The following is an 18,772-nucleotide window of genomic DNA, read 5'->3' on the forward strand; positions in this document are numbered from 1 at the left end:
TTTCTGATGTGAGCTTTGGTTTTGAGGCTGGCATATTGAGTTCAGGGCACAAGAGGAAGGTTCTTTTTCAATCAGGGCACAGCTGTTGGCTTACTCCACTTCTGGCTTGCTGTCATTGTTTTGGGTGCCTCAGCTGATTTGTGGTTTCTTGTGTGGCAATTTCCTAAATGTTTTCGGGGTCTGAGTTGGTTTTGCATTCTTCCTTCCCAAATTTTGTATTCTGATGCAATACAAGCAAGATTTTGGACAGAGTAGCCATTATGAAAGAAAAAAAAAAAACACAGCAAATTGACCTTTCAGGATTAGAAATCCATAGGCAACACAACCAAGATGAGATTCTGTGTTTTGGAAAATGACATGGAACGCTTCTGCTGAGGGGACAGATTCTAATTCCCTCCAAATGGAGTGTGAGAGCGATCTTGAGGTGAATTCAATCAGAATTCCAAAGTCAGTCTGTGGAAGGGGGGATGAATCTGGAAACAGCCAGTTTCTTTGTGTCTAAATCCTGCCAAATATCACAAAGGACTCTTGCATTTCTTTGGCTTTTTCACATTTCCCTTATGTATCATGGTTTGTAATGAATTTTCTGATGTGAGCTTTGGTTTTGAGGCTGGCATATTGAGTTCAGGGCACAAGAGGAAGGTTCTTTTTCAATCAGGGCACAGCTGTTGGCTTGCTCCACTTCTGGCTTGCTGTCATTGTTTTGGGTGCCTCAGCTGATTTGTGGTTTCTTGTGTGGCAATTTCCTAAATGTTTTCTGGGTCTGGGTTGGTTTTGTCTTCTTCCTTCCCAAATTTTGTATTCTGATGCAATACAAGCAAGATTTTGGAGAGTAGCCATTATGAAAGAAAAAAAAAAAAAAAACACAGCGCATTGCCTTTCAGGATTAGAAATCTACAGGCAACACAACCAAGATGAGTTTCTGTGTTTTGGAAAATGACATAGAATGCTTCTGCTGAGGGGACAGATTCTAATTCCCTCCGAAATGAGTGTGAGTGCGATTTTGAGGTGAATTCAATCAGAATTCCAAAGTCAATCTGTGGAAGGGGGGGATGTATCTGGAAACAGCCAGTTTCTTTGTGTCTAAATCCAGCCAAATATCACAAAGGACTCTTGCATTTCTTTGGCTTTTTCACATTTCCCTTATTTATCATGGTTTGTAATGAATTTTCTGATGTGCGCTTTGGTTTTGAGGCTGCAATATAGAGTTCAGGGCACCGGAAGAATGGTCTTTTTCAAACAGGGCACAGCTGTTGGTGTGCTCCAATTCTGGCTATTGTCTTTGTTTTGGGTGCCTCAGCTGAAATTTGGTATCTTGAGTTTCACTGCAATTGTCAGGTTAATTCAGTCAGAATTCCACAGGCAGTCAGCTTTAGTGGTGGATGAATCTGGGAACAGCCGGTTTCCTAGCGACTAAATCAAGCCCTATATCATTATGGATTCTTGCATTTCTTTGGCTTTTTTCTCTTTTTTCTTATTTATCATGGTTTGTAATGAATTTTCTGATGTGAGCTTTGGTTTTGAGGCTGGCATATTGAGTTCAGGGCACAAGAGGAAGGTTCTTTTTCAATCAGGGCACAGCTGTTGGCTTGCTCCACTTCTGGCTTGCTGTCATTGTTTTGGGTGCCTCAGCTGATTTGTGGTTTCTTGTGTGGCAATTTCCTAAATGTTTTCGGGGTCTGAGTTGGTTTTGTCTTCTTCCTTCCCAAATTTTGTATTCTGATGCAATACAAGCAAAATTTTGGACAGAGTAGCCATTATGAAAGAAAAAAAAAAAAAACACAGCAAATTGACCTTTCAGGATTAGAAATCCATAGGCAACACAACCAAGGTGAGATTCTGTGTTTTGGAAAATGACATGGAACGCTTCTGCTGAGGTGACAGATTCTAATTCCCTCCAAATGGAGTGTGAGAGCGATTTTGAGGTGAATTCAATCAAAATTCCAAAGTCACTCTGTGGAAGGGGGGGATGAATCTGGAAACAGCCAGTTTCTTTGTGTCTAAATCCTGCCAAATATCACAAAGGACTCTTGCATTTCTTTGGCTTTTTTCTCTTTTTTCTTATTTATCATGGTTTGTAATGAATTTTCTGATGTGAGCTTTGGTTTTGAGGCTGGCATATTGAGTTCAGGGCACAAGAGGAAGGTTCTTTTTCAATCAGGGCACAGCTGTTGGCTTGCTCCACTTCTGGCTTGCTGTCATTGTTTTGGGTGCCTCAGCTGATTTGTGGTTTCTTGTGTGGCAATTTCCTAAATGTTTTCGGGGTCTCAGTTGGTTTTGCCTTCTTCCTTCCCAAATTTTGTATTCTGATGCAATACAAGCAAGATTTTGGACAGAGTAGCCATTATGAAAGAAAAAAAAAACACAGCAAATTTACCATTCATGATTAGAAATCCATAGGCAACACAACCAAGATGAGATTCTGTGTTTTGGAAAATTACATGGAACGCTTCTGCTGAGGTGACAGATTCTAATTCCCTCCAAATGGAGTGTGAGAGCGATTTTGAGGTGAATTCAATCAGAATTCCAAAGTCAGTCTGTGGAAGGGGGGGATGAATCTGGAAACAGCCAGTTTCTTTGTGTCTAAATCCTGCCAAATATCACAAAGGACTCTTGCATTTCTTTGGCTTTTTCACATTTCCCTTATTTATCATGGTTTGTAATGAATTTTCTGATGTGAGCTTTGGTTTTGAGGCTGGCATATTGAGTTCAGGGCACAAGAGGAAGGTTCTTTTTCAATCAGAGCACAGCTGTTGGCTTGCTCCACTTCTGGCTTGCTGTCATTGTTTTGGGTGCCTCAGCTGATTTGTGGTTTCTTGTGTGGCAATTTCCTAAATGTTTTCTGGGTCTGAGTCGGTTTTGCCTTCTTATTCCCAAATTTTGTATTCTGATGCAATACAAGCAAGATTTTGGAGAGTAGCCATTATGAAAGAAAGAAAAAAAAAAAAGCACAGCGCATTGCCCTTTCAGGATTAGAAATCTACAGGCAACACAACCAAGATGGGTTTCTGTGTTTTGGAAAATGACATAGAACGCTTCTGCTGAGGGGACAGATTCTAATTCCCTCCCAAATGAGTGTGAGTGCGATTTTGAGGTGAATTCAATCAGAATTCCAAAGTCAGTCTGTGGAAGGGGGGGATGAATCTGGAAACAGCCAGTTTCTTTGTGTCTAAATCCAGCCAAATATCACAAAGGACTCTTGCATTATCATGGTTTGTAATGAATTTTCTGATGTGAGCTTTGGTTTTGAGACTGCAATATAGAGTTCAGGGCACCTGAGGAATGGTCTTTTTCAATCAGGGCACAGCTGTTGGCCTGCTCCAATTCTGGCTATTGTCTTTGTTTTGGGTGCCTCAGCTGATATTTGGTTTCTTGAGTTTCACTGCGATTGTCAGGTTAATTCAGTCAGAATTCCACAGGCAGTCAGCTTTAGTGGTGGATGAATCTGGGAACAGCCGGTTTCCTAGCGACTAAATCAAGCCCTATATCATTTTGGATTCTTGCATTTCTTTGGCTTTTTTCTCTTTTTTCTTATTTATCATGGTTTGTAATGAATTTTCTGATGTGAGCTTTGGTTTTGAGGCTGGCATATTGAGTTCAGGGCACAAGAGGAAGGTTCTTTTTCAATCAGGGCACAGCTGTAGGCTTGCTCCACTTCTGGCTTGCTGTCATTGTTTTGAGTGCCTCAGCCGATTTGTGGTTTCTTGTGTGGCAATTTCCCAAATGTTTTCAGGGTCTGAGTTGGCTTTGCCTTCTTCCTTCCCAAATTTTGTATTCTGATGCAATGCAAAGAAGAGTTTGTACAGAATAGCCATTATGAAAGAAAAAACACAACAAATAGGCGTTTGAAGCTTAGAAATCTACAGGTAACATGACCAAGGTGAGTTTTTGTGTTTTGGAAAATAAAATGGAACACTTTGGCTGAGGTGACAGATATTAATTGCCTCCAAACTGAGTTTCACTGTGATTTTCAGGTTAACTCAGTCATTTTCCACAGGCTGTCAGCTGGAGGGGTGGATGAATCCGGGAACAGCCGGTTTCCTAGCGACTAAATCAAGCCCTATATCATTATGGATTCTTGCATTTTTTTGGCTTTTTTCTCTTTTTTCTTATTTATCATGGTTTGTAATGAATTTTCTGATGTGAGCTTTGGTTTTGAGGCTGGCATATTGAGTTCAGGGTACAAGAGGAAGGTTCTTTTTCAATCAGGGCACAGCTGTTGGCTTGCTCCACTTCTGGCTTGCTGTCATTGTTTTGGGTGCCTCAGCTGATTTGTGGTTTCTTGTGTGGCAATTTCCTAAATGTTTTCGGGGTCTGAGTTGGTTTTGCCTTCTTCCTTCCCAATTTTTGTATTCTAATGCAATACAAGCAAGATTTTGGACAGAGTAGCCATTATGAAAGAAAAAAAAAAACACAGCAAATTGACCTTTCAGGATTAGAAATCCATAGGCAACACAACCAAGGTGAGATTCTGTGTTTTGGAAAATGCCATGGAACGCTTCTGCTGAGGTGACAGATTCTAATGCCCTCCAAATGGAGTGTGAGAGCGATCTTGAGGAGAATTCAATCAGAATTCCAAAGTCAGTCTGTGGAAGGGGGGGATGAATCTGGAAACAGCCAGTTTCTTTGTGTCTAAATCCTGCCAAATATCACAAAGGACTCTTGCATTTCTTTGGCTTTTTTCTTTTTTTCTTATTTATCATGGTTTGTAATGAATTTTCTGATGTGAGCTTTGGTTTTGAGGCTGGCATATTGAGTTCAGGGCACAAGAGGAAGGTTCTTTTTCAATCAGGACACAGCTGTTGGCTTGTTCCACTTCTGGCTTGCTGTCATTGTTTTGGGTCCTCAGCTGATTTGTGGTTTCTTGTGTGGCAATTTCCTAAATGTTTTCTGGGTCTGAGTTGGTTTTGCCTTCTTCCTTCCCAAATTTTGTATTCTGATGCAATACAAGCAAAATTTTGGACAGAGTAGCCATTATGAAAGAAAAAAAAAAACACAGCAAATTTACCATTCAGGATTAGAAATCCATAGGCAACACAACCAAGATGAGATTCTGTGTTTTGGAAAATGACATAGAACGCTTCGGCTGAGGGGACAGATTCTAATTCCCTCCAAATGGAGTGTGAGAGCGATTTTGAGGTGAATTCAATCAGAATTCCAGAGTCATTCTGTGGAAGGGGGGGATGAATCTGGAAACAGCCAGTTTCTTTGTGTCTAAATCCTGCCAAATATCACAAAGGACTCTTGCATTTCTTTGGCTTTTTCACATTTCCCTTATTTATCATGGTTTGTAATGAATTTTCTGATGTGAGCTTTGGTTTTGAGGCTGGCGTATTGAGTTCAGGGCACAAGAGGAAGGTTCTTTTTCAATCAGGGCACAGCTGTTGGCTTGCTCCACTTCTGGCTTGCTGTCATTGTTTTGGGTGCCTCAGCTGATTTGTGGTTTCTTGTGTGGCAATTTCCTAAATGTTTTCGTGGTCTGAGTTGGTTTTATCTTCTTCCTTCCCAAATTTTGTATTCTGATGCAATACAAGCAAAATTTTGGACAGAGTAGCCATTATGAAAGAAAGAAAAAAAAAAAAAACACAGCGCATTGCCCTTTCAGGATTAGAAATCTACAGGAAACACGACCAAGATGAGTTTCTGTGTTTTGGAAAATGACATAGAACGCTTCTGCTGAGGGGACAGATTCTAATTCCCTCCCAAATGAGTGTGAGTGCGATTTTGAGGTGAATTCAATCAGAATTCCAAAGTCAGTCTGTGGAAGGGGGGGATGAATCTGGAAACAGCCAGTTTCCTTGTGTCTAAATCCAGCCAAATATCACAAAGTGCTCTTGCATTTCTTTGGCTTTTTTCTCTTTTTTCTTATTTATCATGGTTTGTAATTAATTTTCTCATGTGAGCTTTGGTTTTGAGGCTGGCATATTGAGTTCAGGGCAGAAGAGGATGGTTCTTTTTCAATCAGGGCACAGCTGTTGGCTGGCTGCAGTTCTGGCTTGCTGTCCTTATTTTGAGTACTTCAGCCGATTTGTGGTTTCTTGTGTGGCAATTTCCCAAATGTTTTCTGGGTCTGAGTTGGCTTTGCCTTCTTCCTTCCCAAATTTTGTATTCTGATGCAATGCAAAGAAGAGTTTGTACAGAGTAGCCATTATGAAATAAAAAACACAACAAATAGGCGTTTGAAGCTTAGAAATCTACAGGTAACATAACCAAGGTGAGTTTTTGTGTTTATGAAAATAAAATGGAACACTTTGGCTGAGGTGACAGATATTAATTGCCTCCAAACTGAGTTTCACTGTGATTTTCAGGTTAATTCAGTCAGAATTCCACAGGCAGTCAGCTTTAGTGGTGGATGAATCTGGGAACAGCCGGTTTCCTTGCAACTAAATCAAACCCAATATCATTATGGATTCTTGCATTTTTTTGGCTTTTTTCTCTTTTGTCGTATTTATCATGGTTTGTAATGAATTTTCTGTTGTGAGCTTTGGTTTTGAGGCTGGCATATTGAGTTCAGGGCACAAGAGGAAGGTTCTTTTTCAATCAGGGCACAGCTGTTGGCGTGTTCTAAATCTGGCATCCTGACATTTTTTTGGGTGCCTCAGCTGATTTGTGATTTCTTGAGCGGCAATTTCCTAAATGTTTTCTGGGTCTGAGTTGGTTTTGCCTTCTTCCTTCCCAAATTTTGTATTCTGACACAATACAAACAAGAGTTTGGCCAGTGCTGCCATTATGAAATAAAAAACACTACACATAGGTGTTTGATGCTTAGAAATCTACAGATAACATGACCAAGGTGAGTTTTTGTGTTATGGAAAATAAAATGGAACACTTTGGCTGAGGTGACAGATATTAATTGCCTCCAAACTGAGTTTCACTGCGATTTTCAAGTGAATTCAGTCAGAATTCCACAGGCAGTCAGCTGGAGGGGTGGATGAATCCGGGCACAGCCCGTTTCCTTGCGACTAAATCCAGCTCAATATCATTATGGATTCTTGCATTTCTTGGCTTTTTTCTCATTTTTCTTATGTATCGTGGTTTGTAATGAATTTCCTGATGTCAGCTTTGGTTTTGAGGCTGGAATATGGAGTTCAGGGTCCCGGAAGAATGGCCTTTTTCAATCAGGACTCAGCTGATTGCCTGCTCCAATTCTGGCTTGCTGTCATGGTTTTGGGTGCCTCAGCTGACTTTTGGTTTCTTGAGTGGCAATTTCCTAAATGTTTTCTGTGTCTGAGTTGGCTGTGCCTTCTTCCTTCCCAAATTTTGTATGTGATGCAATACAAGGAAGATTTTGGACAGAGTAGCCATTATGAAATAAAAAACACAACAAATAGGCGTTTGAAGCTTGGAAATCTATAGGTAACATGACCAAAGTGAGTTTTTTTGTTTTGGAAAATAAAATGGAACACTTTGGCTGAGGTGACAGATATTAATTGTCTCCAAACCGAATTTCACTACCATTTTGAGGTGAATTCAGTCAGAATCCCTATTCACTCAGCTGGGAGTTGTGGATGAATCTGGAAACAGCTGTTTACTTAGGAATAAATCAAGCCCAATATCACTAAGAAAACTTGCATTTCTTTGGCTTTTTTCTGATTTTTCCTATTTATCATGGTTTGAAAAGAATTTTTTGATGTGAGCTTTGGTTTTGTGGCTGGCATATTGAGTTTAGGGCACAAGAGGAAGGTTCTTTTTCAATCAGGGCACAGCTGTTGGCGTGCTCCAATTCTGCTTGCTGTCATTGTTTTGGGTGCCTCAGCTGATATGTGGATTCTTTTTCTGCAGTTTCCTAAATGTTTTCTGGTTCTGATCGGATTTGCCTTCTTATTCCCAAATTTTGTATTCTGACGCAATACAAGCAAGATTTTGGACAGAGTAGCCATTATGAAAGAAAAAAAAAACACAGTAAATTGCCCTTTCAGGATTAGAAATCTACAGGCAACACGACCAAGATGAGTTTCTGTGTCTTGGAAATTCACATGGAACACTTCTGCTGAGGGGACAGATACTAATTCCCTCCAAATTGAGTGTGAGTGCGATTTTGAGGTGAATTGAGTCAGAATTCCAAAGTCAGTCTGTGGAAGGGGGGGATGAATCCAGAAACAGCCTGTTTCCTTCTGTCTAAATCCAGCCAAATACCACAAAGGACTCTTGAATTACTTTGGCTTTCTCAGATTTCCCTTATTTATCATTGTTTGTAGTGATTATTTTTTGTGAGCTTTGGTTTTGAGGCTGGAAGATGGAGTTCAGGGCACTGGATTAATGGTTTTGTTCAATCAGGGCACAGCTGTTGGCTTGCTCCAATTCTGGCTTGCTGTCATTGTTTTGGGTGCGTCAACCGATTTGTGGTTTCTTGAGCGGTAATTTGCTAAATATTTTCTGGGTCTGAGTCGGTTTTAACTTCTTCCTTCCCAAATTTTGTATTCTGATGCAATACAAGCAAGATTTTGACAGAGTAGCCATTATGAAAGAAAAAATAACACAGCAAATTGCCCTTTCAGGATTAGAAATCTACAGGCAACTCGACCAAGATGAGTTTCTGTGTTTTGGAAAATGACATGATACCCTTCTGCTGAGGGGACAGATCCTAATTCCCTCCAAATTGAGTGTGAGAGCGATTTTGAGGTGAATTCAATCAGAATTCCAAAGTCTGTCTGTGGAAGGGGGTATGAATCTGGGAACAGCCAGTTTCCTTGTGTCTGAATCCAGCCAAATATCACAAAGGACTCCTGCATTTCTTTGGCTTTTTCACATTTCCCTTATTTATCATGGTTTGTAATGAATTTTCTGCTGTGAGCTTTGGTTTTGAGGCTGGAATATGGAGTTCAGGGCACAGGAGGAATGGTCTTTTTCAAACAGGGTACAGTTGTCGCCTTGCTCCCATTTTGCCTTGCTGTCATTGTTTTGGGTGCCTCAGCTGACTTTTGGTTTCTTGAGCGGCAATTTCCTAAATGTTTTATGGGTCTGAGTTGGTTTTGGCTTCTTCCTTCCCAAATTTTGTATTCTGCCACAATACAAACAAGAGTTTGGGCACGGTAGCCATTATGAAATAAAAAACACAACAAATAGGTGTTTGAAGCTTAGAAATCTACAGGTAACACGACCAAGCTGAGGTTTTGTGTTTTGGAAAATAAAATGGAAACTTTGGCTGAGGTGACAGATATTAATTGCCTCCAAACTGAGTTTCACTGTGATTTTCAGGTTAATTCAGTCAGAATTCCACAGGCAGTCAGCTGGAGGGGTGGATGAATCCGGGAACAGCTGGTTTCCTTGCAACTAAATCAAGCCCAATATCACAAATGACTCTTGCATTTCTTTGGCTTTTTTCTCATTTTTCTTATTTATCATGGTTTGTAATGAATTTTCTGATGTGAGCTTTGGTTTTGAGGCTGCAATATGGAGTTCAGGCACTGGATTAATGGTCTTTTTCAATCAGGGCACAGCTGTTGGCTTGCTCAAGTTCTGGATTGCTGTCATTTTTTTGGTGCCTCAGCTGACTTTAGGTTTCTTGAGCGGCAATTTCCAAAATGTTTTCTGAGTCTCAGTTGGATTTGCCTTCTTCCTTCCCAAATTTTGTATTCTGACGCAATATAAACAAGAGTTTGGACAGAGTAGCCATTATGAAATAAACAACACAACAAATATGCATCTGAAGCTTAGAAATCTACAGGTAACACGACCAAGGTGAGTTTTTGTGTTTTGGAAAATCAAATGGAACACTTTGGCTGAGGTGACAGATAGTAATTGCCTCCAAACCGAGTTTCACTGCGATTTTCAGGTTAATTCAGTCAGAAACCACAGACACTCAGCTGGGAGGTATGGATGAATCTGGAAACAGCCATTAACAAGGGAATGATTCAAGCCCAATATCACTAAGAACTCCTGAATTTCTTTGGATTTTTTAGGATTTTTCTTATTTTTCATGGTTTGTAATGAATTTTCTGATGTGAGCTTTGGTTTTGAACCTGCAAGATGGAGTTCAGGGCACCGGAGGAATGGTCTTTTTCAATCAGGTAACAGCTGTTGGCTTACTCCAATTCTGTCTTCCAGTCAAGGTTTTGGGTGCCTCAGTGTCCTTCAGTTTCTTGAGCGGCAATTTCCTAAATGTTTTCTGAATCTCAGTTGGTTTTGCCTTCTTCCTTCCCAAATTTTGTATTCTGACGCAATACAAACAAGAGTTTGTTTAAAGTAGCCATTATGAAATAAAAAACACTACAAATAGGCTTGTGAAGCTTAGAAATCTACAGGTAACATGACCAAGGTGAGGTTTTGTGTTTTGCAAAATACAATGGAACACTTTGGCTGAGGTGACAAATATTAATTGCCTCCAAACTGAGTTTCACTGCGATTTTCAGGATAATACAGTCAGAATTCCACAGGCAGTCAGCTGAGGGTTGATGAATCCGGGAACAGCCGGTTTCCTTGCGACTCAATCAAGCCCAATATCATTATGGATTCTTGCATTTTTTTGGCTTTTTTCTCATTTTCCTTATTTTTCATGGTTTGTAATGAATTTTCTGATGTGAGCTTTGGTTTTGAGGCTGCAATATGGAGTTCAGGGCACAAGAAGAAGGTTCTTTTTCAATCAGGGCACAGCTGTTGGCTTGCTCCAATTCTGGCTTGCTGTCATTGTTTTGGATGCCTCAGCTGACTTTTGCTTTTTGAGCCTCAATTTCCTAAAAGTTTTCTGGGTCTGAGTTGGTTTTGCCTTCTTCCTTCCCAAATTTTGTATTCTGACGCAATACAAACATGATTTTTGGGAGAGCAGCCATTATGAAATAAAAAACATAACAAATAGGCTTGTGAAGCTTAGAAATCTACAGGTAACAAGAGCAAGGTGAGGTTTTGTGTTTTGGAAAATCAAATGGAACACTTTGGCTGAGGTGACAGATATTAATTGCCTCCAAACTGAGTTTCACTGCGATTTTCAGGTTAGTTAGGTCAGAATTCCACAGGCCATCACCTGGAGGGGTGGATGAATCTGGGAACAGCCAGTTTCCTTGCGACTAAATCCAGCCAAATACCACAAAGCTTCTTGTATTTCTTCGGCTTTTTTCTCATTTTTCTTATTTATCAAGGTTTGTAAGATTTTGGATAGAGTAGCCATTATGAAAGAAAAAAAAAAAAACACAGCAAATTGCCCTTTCAGGATTAGAAATCTACAGGCAACATGATCAAGATGAGTTTCTTTGTTTTGGAAAGTGACATGGAACCCTTCTGCTGAGGCGACAGATTCTAATTCCCTCCAAATTGAGTGTGAGTGCGATTTTGAGGTAAATTCAATCAGAATTCCAAAGTCAGTCTGTGGAAGGGGGGGACAAATCTGGAAACAGTCAGTTTCCTTGTGTCTAATCCAGCCAAATATCACAAAGAACTCTTGCATTTCTTTGGCTTTTTCACATTTCCCTTATTTATCATGGTTTGTAATGAATTTTCTGATGTGAGCTTTAGTTTTGAGGCTGCAATATGGAGTTCAGGGCACAAGAGGAAGGTTCTTTTTCAATCAGGGCACAGCTGTTGGCTTGCTCCAATTTTGGCTTGCTGTCATTGCTTTCGGTGCCTCAGCTGACTTTTGGTTTCTTAAGCGGCAATTTCATAAATGTTTTCTGGGTCTGAGTTGGTTTTGTCTTCTTCCTTTCCACATTTTGTATTCTGACACAATGCAAACAAGAGTTTGGGCACAGTAGCCAGTATGAAATAAAAAACACAACAAAAACAGACGGTTTCCTTGCGACTAAATCAAGCCCAATATCATTATGGATTCTTGCATTTCTTGGCTTTTTTTGCATTTTTCTTATTTATCATGGTTTGTAATGAGTTTTCTGATGTGAGCTTTGGTTTTGAGGCTGGCATGTTGAGTTCAGGACACTGGATTAATGGTCTTTTTCAAACATGGCACAGCTGTTGGCTAGCTCCAGTTCTATCTTTCTTTCATGGTATTGGGTGCCTCAGCAGATGTGTGGTTTATTGAGCGGAAATTTTCTAAATGTTTTCTGGGTCTGAGTTGGTTTTGCCTTCTTCCTTCCCAAATTTTGTATTCTGAGGCAATACAAACAAGAGTTTGGACAGAGTAGCCATCATGAAATAAAAAAGAAAACAAATAGGCATTTGAAGCTAAGAAATCTACAGGTAACACGAACAAGGTGAGTTTTTGTGTTTGGGAAAATCAAATGGAACACTTTGGCTGAGGTGACAGATTTCAATAGACTCTAAACTGAGTTTCACTGCGAATATCAGGTTAATTCAGTCAGAATTCCACAGGCAGTCACCTGGAGGGTTCGATGAATCCGGGAACAGCCGGTTTCCTTGTAACTAAATCCTACCCAATATCACTAAGAACTGGGGCATTTCTTTGCTCATTTCTCATTTTTCTTATTTATCCTGGTTTGTAATGAATTTTCTGATGTGAGCATCGATTTTGAGGCTGGCATATTGAGTTCAGGACACAAGAGGAAGGTTCTTTTTCAAACAGGGCACAGCTGTTGGCTTGCTCCAATTCTTTCTTGCTATCATTGTTTTGGGTGCCTCAGCCAATTCGTGGTTTCTTGAGTGGCAATTTCCTAAATGTTTTCTGGGTCTGAGTTGCTTTTGCCGTCTTCCTTGCCAAATTTTGTATTCTGACGCAATACGAACAAGAGTTTGGACAGAGTAGCCATTATGAAATAAAAACCACAGCAAATAGGGCTTTGAAGCTTATAAATCTACAGGTAACAAGACCGAGGTGAGTTTTTTTGTTTTGGAAAATCAAATGGAACACTTTGGCTGAGGTGACAAATATTAATTGCCTCCAAACTGAGTTTCACTGCGATTTACAGGTTAATTCAGTCAGAATTCCACAGGCAGTCAGCTGGAGGGATGGAAGAATCCGGGAATAGCCGGTTTCCTTGAGACTAAAAAAGCCCAATATCATTATGGATTCTTGCATTTCTTTGGCTTTTGTCTCATTTCTCTTATTTATCATGGTTTGTAATGTATTTTCTGATGTGAGCTTTGGTTTTGAGGCTGCAATATGGAGTTGAGGTCACAAAAGGAAGGAACTTTTTCAATCAGGGCACAGCTGTTGGCTAGCTCCAATTGGCTTGCTGTCATTGGTTTGGGTGCCTCAGCTGACTTTTGTTTCTTCAGCAGCAATTTCCTAAATGTTTTCTGGGTCTGAGTTGGTTTTGCCTTCTACCTTCAAAAATTTTGTATTCTGATGCAATACAAGCAGAGTTTGGACAGAGTAGCCATTATGAAAAAAAAAAAAAAACAGCATATTGCCCTTTCAGGATTAGAATTCTACAGGCAACATGTCCAATATGAGTTTCTGTGTTTTGGAAAATGACATGGAACCGTTCTGCTGAGGGGACAGATTCTAATTCCCTCCAAATACAGTGTGAGTGAGATTTTGAGGTGAATTCAATCAGAATTCCAAAGTCAGTCTATGGAAGAGGGAATGAATGTTGAAACAGGCAGTGTCCTTTTCTCTAAATCCAGCCAAATATCACAAAGGACTCTTGCATTTCCTTGGCTCTTTCACATTTCCCTTATTTATCAAGGTTTGAAATGAAATTTCTGATGTGAGCTTTGGTTTTAAGGCTGCAATATGGAGTTCAGGGCACCGGAGGAATGGTCTTTTTCAAACAGTATACAGCTGTTGGCTTGCTCCAATTCTGGCTTGCTGTCATTGTTTTGGGTGCCTCAGCTGACTTCAGGTTTCCTGAGTGGCAATTTCCTAAATGTTTTCTGGGTCTGAATTGGTTTTGCCTTCTTCCTTCCCAAATTTTGCATTCTGACACAATGCAAACAAGAGTTTCGACAGAGTAGCCATTATGAAATAAAAAACACAACAAAAGGTGTTCGAAGCATATAAATCTACAGATAACACGACCAAGGTGAGTTTTTGTGTTTTGGAAAATCAAATGGATCACTTTGGCTGAGGTGACAGATATTAATTGCCTCCAAACTGAGTTTCACTGCGATTTTCGGGTTAATTCACTCAGAATTCCACAGGCAGTCAGCTGGAGGGGTGGATGCATCTGGGAACAGCCGGTTTCCTTGTGACTGAATCAAGCCCAATATCATTATGGATTCTTGCATTTCTTTGGCTTTTTTCTGATTTTCCTTATTTATCATGGTTTGTAATGAATTTTCTGATGTGAGCTGTGGTTTTGAGGCTGGCATATTGAGTTCAGGGCACAAGAGGATGTTCTTTTTCAATCAGGGCACAGCTGTTGCCTTGCTCCAATTCTGGCTTGCTGTCATTGGTTTTGGTGCCTCAGCCAATTTGTGGTTTCTTGTGTGGCAATTTCCTAAATGTTTTCTGGGTCTGAGTTGGTTTTGCCTTCTTCCTTCCCAAATTTTGTATTCTGCCACAATACAAACAAGAGTTTAGGCACAGTAGCCATTATGAAATAAAAAACACAACAGATAGGTGTTTGTAGCTTAGAAATCTACAGGTAACACGACCAAGGTGAGTTTTTCTGTTTTGGAAAATACAATGGAAACTTTGACTGAGGTGACAGATATTAATTGCCTCCAAACTGAGTTTCACTGCGATTTTCAGGATAATTCAGTCAGAACTCCACAGGCAGTCAGCTGGAGGGGTGGATGAATCCGAGAACAGCCGGTTGCCTTGCGACTAAATCCAGCACAATATCACTAAGAACTCGTGCATTTCTTTGGCTTTTTTTCTCATTTTTCTTATTAATTATGGTTTGTAATGAATTTTCAGATGTTAGCTTTGGTTTTCAGGCTGGCATATTGAGTTCAGGGTGCAAGAGGACAGTTCTTTTTTAATCAGGGAACAGCTGTTGCCTTGCTCCAATTCTGGCTTGCTGTCATTGGTTTGGGTGCCTCAGCCGATTTCTGGTTTCTTCAGTGGCAATTTCCTAAATGTTTACTGGTTCAGAGTTGGTTTTGCCTTCTTATTCCCAAATTTTTTATTCTGACACAATGCAAACAATAGTTTGAAAGAGTAGCCATAATGAAATAAAAAAGAAAACAAATAGGCATTTGAAGCTACAGGTAACATGACCAAGTTGAGTTTTAGTGTTTTGGAAAATCAAATGGAACACTTTGGCTGAGGTGATAGATATTAATAGTCTCCAAACTGAGTTTCACTGCGATTTTCTGGATAATTCAGTCAGAAGTCCACAGGCATTCCCATGGAGGGGTGGATGAATCCGGGAACAGCCGGTTTCCTTGCGACTAAATGAAGTCCAATATCATTATGGATTCTTGCATTTCTTTGGCTTTTTTCTGATTTTTCTTATTTATCATAGTTTGTAATGAATTTTCTGATGTGACCTTTGGTTTTGAGGCTGGCATGTTGAGGTCAAGGCACCAGAGGAATGGTATTTTTCAATGAGGGCACAGCTGTTGGTTTACTTCAACTCTGCTTTGCTGTCATTTTTTTGTGTCCCTCAGGCGATTTGTGGATTCTTGGGTGGTAATTTCCTAAATGTTTTCTGGGTCTCAGTTGGTTTTGCCTTCTTATTCCCTAATTTTGTATTCTGATGCAATTCAAGCAGATTTTGGACAGAGTAGCCATTATGAAAGAAAAAAAAACACAGCAAATTACCCTTTCAGGATTAGAAATCTACAGGCAACATGAGCAAGATGAGTTTCTGTGTTTTGGAAAATGACATGGAACCCTTCTGCTGAGGGGACAGATTCTAATTCCCTCCAAATTGAGTGTGAGTGCGATTTTGAGGTGAATTCAATCAGAATTCCAAAGTCAGTCTGTGGATGGGGGGGGATGAATCTGGAAATAGCCAGTTTTCTATTGTGTAATTCCAGATAATTATCACAAAGGACTCTTGCATTTCTTTGGCTTTTTCACATTTCCCTGATTTATCATGGTTTGTAATGAATTTTCTGGTTTGAGCTTTGGTTTTGAGGCTGGCATATTGAGTTCAGGGCACAAGAGGAAGGTTCTTTTTCAATCAGGGCACAGCTGTTGGCTTGCTCCACTTCTGGCTTGCTGTCATTGTTTTGGGTGCCTCAGCCGATTTGTCGTTTCTTGTGTAGCAATTTCCTAAATGTTTTCTGATTCTCAGTTGGTTTTGCCTTCTTCCTTCCCAAATTTTGTATTCTTACGCAATAGAAACAAGAGTTTGGGCACAGTAGCCATTATGAAGTAAAAAACACAACAAATATGTGTTTGAAGCTTAGAAATCTACAGGTAACACGACCAAGGTTAGTTTTTGTGTTTTGGAAAATCAAATGAAACACTTTGGCTGAGGTGACAGATATTAATTGCCTCCAAACTGAGTTTCACTGCGATTTTCAGGTTAATTCAGTCAGAATTCCACTGGCAGTCAGCTGGAGTGGTGGATGAATCCGGGAACAGCCGGTTTCCTTGTGTCTAAATCCAGCCAAATATCACAAAGGACTCTTGCATTTCTTTGTTTTTTTTCAAATTTCCCTTATTTATCCTGGTTTGTAATGAATTTTCTGATGTGAGCTTTGCTTTTGAGGCGGCAATATGGAGTTCAGGGCACCGGAGGAATGGTCTTTTTCAAACAGGGCAGAGCTGTTGGCTTGCTCCACTTCTGGCTTGCTGTCATTGTTTTGGTTGTCTCAGCTGACTTTTGGTTTCTTGAACGGCATTTTCCTAAATGATTGCTGGGTCTGAGTTGATTTTGCCTTCTTTCTTCCCAAATTTTGTATTCTGACGCAATACAAACAAGGGTTTGTTTACAGTAGCATTATGAAATAAGCAACAAAACAAATAGGCGTTTGAAGCTTATACATCTACAGGTAACACGACCAAGGTGAGTTTTTGTGTTTTGGAAAATACAATGGAACACTTTGGCTGAGGTGACAGGTATTAATTGCCTCCAAACTGAGTTTCACTGTGATTTTCAGGTTAATTCAGTCAGAAATCCACAGGCAGTCAGCTGGAGGGGTGGATGAATCCGGGAACAGCCGGTTTCCTTACGACTAAATCAAGCCCAATATCATTATGGATTCTTGCAATTCTTTGGCTTTTTTCTCATTTTTCTTATTTATCATGGTTTGTAATGAATTTTCTGATGTGAGCTTTGGTTTTGAGACTGCAATATGGAGTTCAGGGCACTGCATTAATGGTCTTTTTCAATCAGGGCACAGCTGTTGGCTTGCTCAAGTTCTGGCTTGCTTTCATTGTTTTCGGTGCCTCAGCTGACTTTTGGTTTCTTGAGCGGCAATTTCCTAATTGTTTTCTGAGTCTCAGTTGGTTTTGCCTGCTTTCTTCCCAAATTTTGTATTCTGACACAATATAAACAAGAGTTTGGACAGAGTAGCCATTATGAAATAAAAAACACAACAAATAGGCGTTTGAAGCTTAGAAATCTACAGGCAACATGACCAAGGTGAGATTTTGTGTTTTGGAAAATAAAATGGAACACTTTGGCTGTGGTGACAGATATTAACTGCCTCCATTCAGCTTAATTCAGTCAGAATTCCACAGTCAGTCAGCTGGATGGGTGGATGAATCCGGGAACAGCCGGTTTCCTTGTGACTAAATGAAGTCCAATATCATTATGGATTCTTGCATTTCTTTGGCTTTTTTCTCATTTTTCTTATTTATCATGGTTTGTAATGAATTTTCTGATGTGAGCTTTGGTTTTGAGGCTGCAATATGGAGTTGAGGTCACAAAAGGAAGGAACTTTTTCAAACAGGGCACAGCTGTTGGCCTGCTCCAATTCTGGCTTGCTGTCATTGTTTTGAGTGCCTCAGCCGATTTGTGGTTTCTTGAGCGGCAATTTCCTAAATGTTTTCTGGGTCTCAGTTGGTTTTGCCTTCTTCCTTCCCAAATTTTGTATTCTGATGCAATACAAGCAAGATTTTGGACAGAGTAGCCATTATGAAATAAAAAAACACAACAAATAGGCATTTGAAGCTACAGGTAACACGACGAAGGTGAGATTTTGTGTTTTGGAAAATAAAATGGAACACTTTGGCTGAGGTGACAGATAGTAATTGCCTCCAAACTGAGTTTCACTGCAATTTTCAGGTTAATTCAGTCGGAATTCCACAGGCAGTCAGCTGGAGGGGTGGATGCGTCCGGGAACATCTGGTTTCCTTGTGACTAAATCAAGCCCAATATCATTATGGATTCTTGCATTGCTTTGGATTTTTCTCATTTTTCTTTTGTATCATGGTTTGTAATGAATTTTCTGATGTGAGCTTTGGTTTTGAGGCTGGCATATTGAGTTCAGGGCACAAGAGGATGGTTCTATTTCAAACAGGGCACAGCTGTTGGCTTGCTCCAATTCTGGCTTGCTGTCATTGTTTTGGGTGCCTCAGCTGATTTTGGTTTCTTGAGCGGCAATTTCCTAAATGTTTTATGGGTCTGAGTTGGTTTTGCCTTCTTCCTTCCCAAATTTTGTATTCTGAGGCAATACAAACAAGAGTTTTGACAGAGTAGCCATTATGAAATAAAAAACACAACAAATAGGCGTTTGAAGCTTATACATCTACAGGTAACAAGACCAAGTGAGTTTTTGTGTTTTGGAAAATAAAGTGGAACTCTTTGGCTGAGGTGACAGATAGTAATTGCCTCCAAACTGATTGTCACTGCGATTTTAGAGTAATTCAGTCAGAATTCCACAGGCAGTCAGCTGGAGGGGGGGATGAATCTTGGACGAGCCGATTTCCTTGTGACTAAATCAAGCCCAATATCATTATGGATTCTTGCATTTCTTTGGCTTTTTCTCATTTTTCTTATTTATCATGGTTTGTAATGAATTTTCTGATGTGAGCTTTGGTTTTAAGCTGGCATATTGAGTTCAGGGCACAAGAGGAAGG

The sequence above is a fragment of the Oryctolagus cuniculus genome, unplaced genomic scaffold, assembly GCF_964237555.1.
Source record: "Oryctolagus cuniculus unplaced genomic scaffold, mOryCun1.1 SCAFFOLD_52, whole genome shotgun sequence".
In the NCBI taxonomy this organism is placed as follows: domain Eukaryota; kingdom Metazoa; phylum Chordata; class Mammalia; order Lagomorpha; family Leporidae; genus Oryctolagus; species Oryctolagus cuniculus.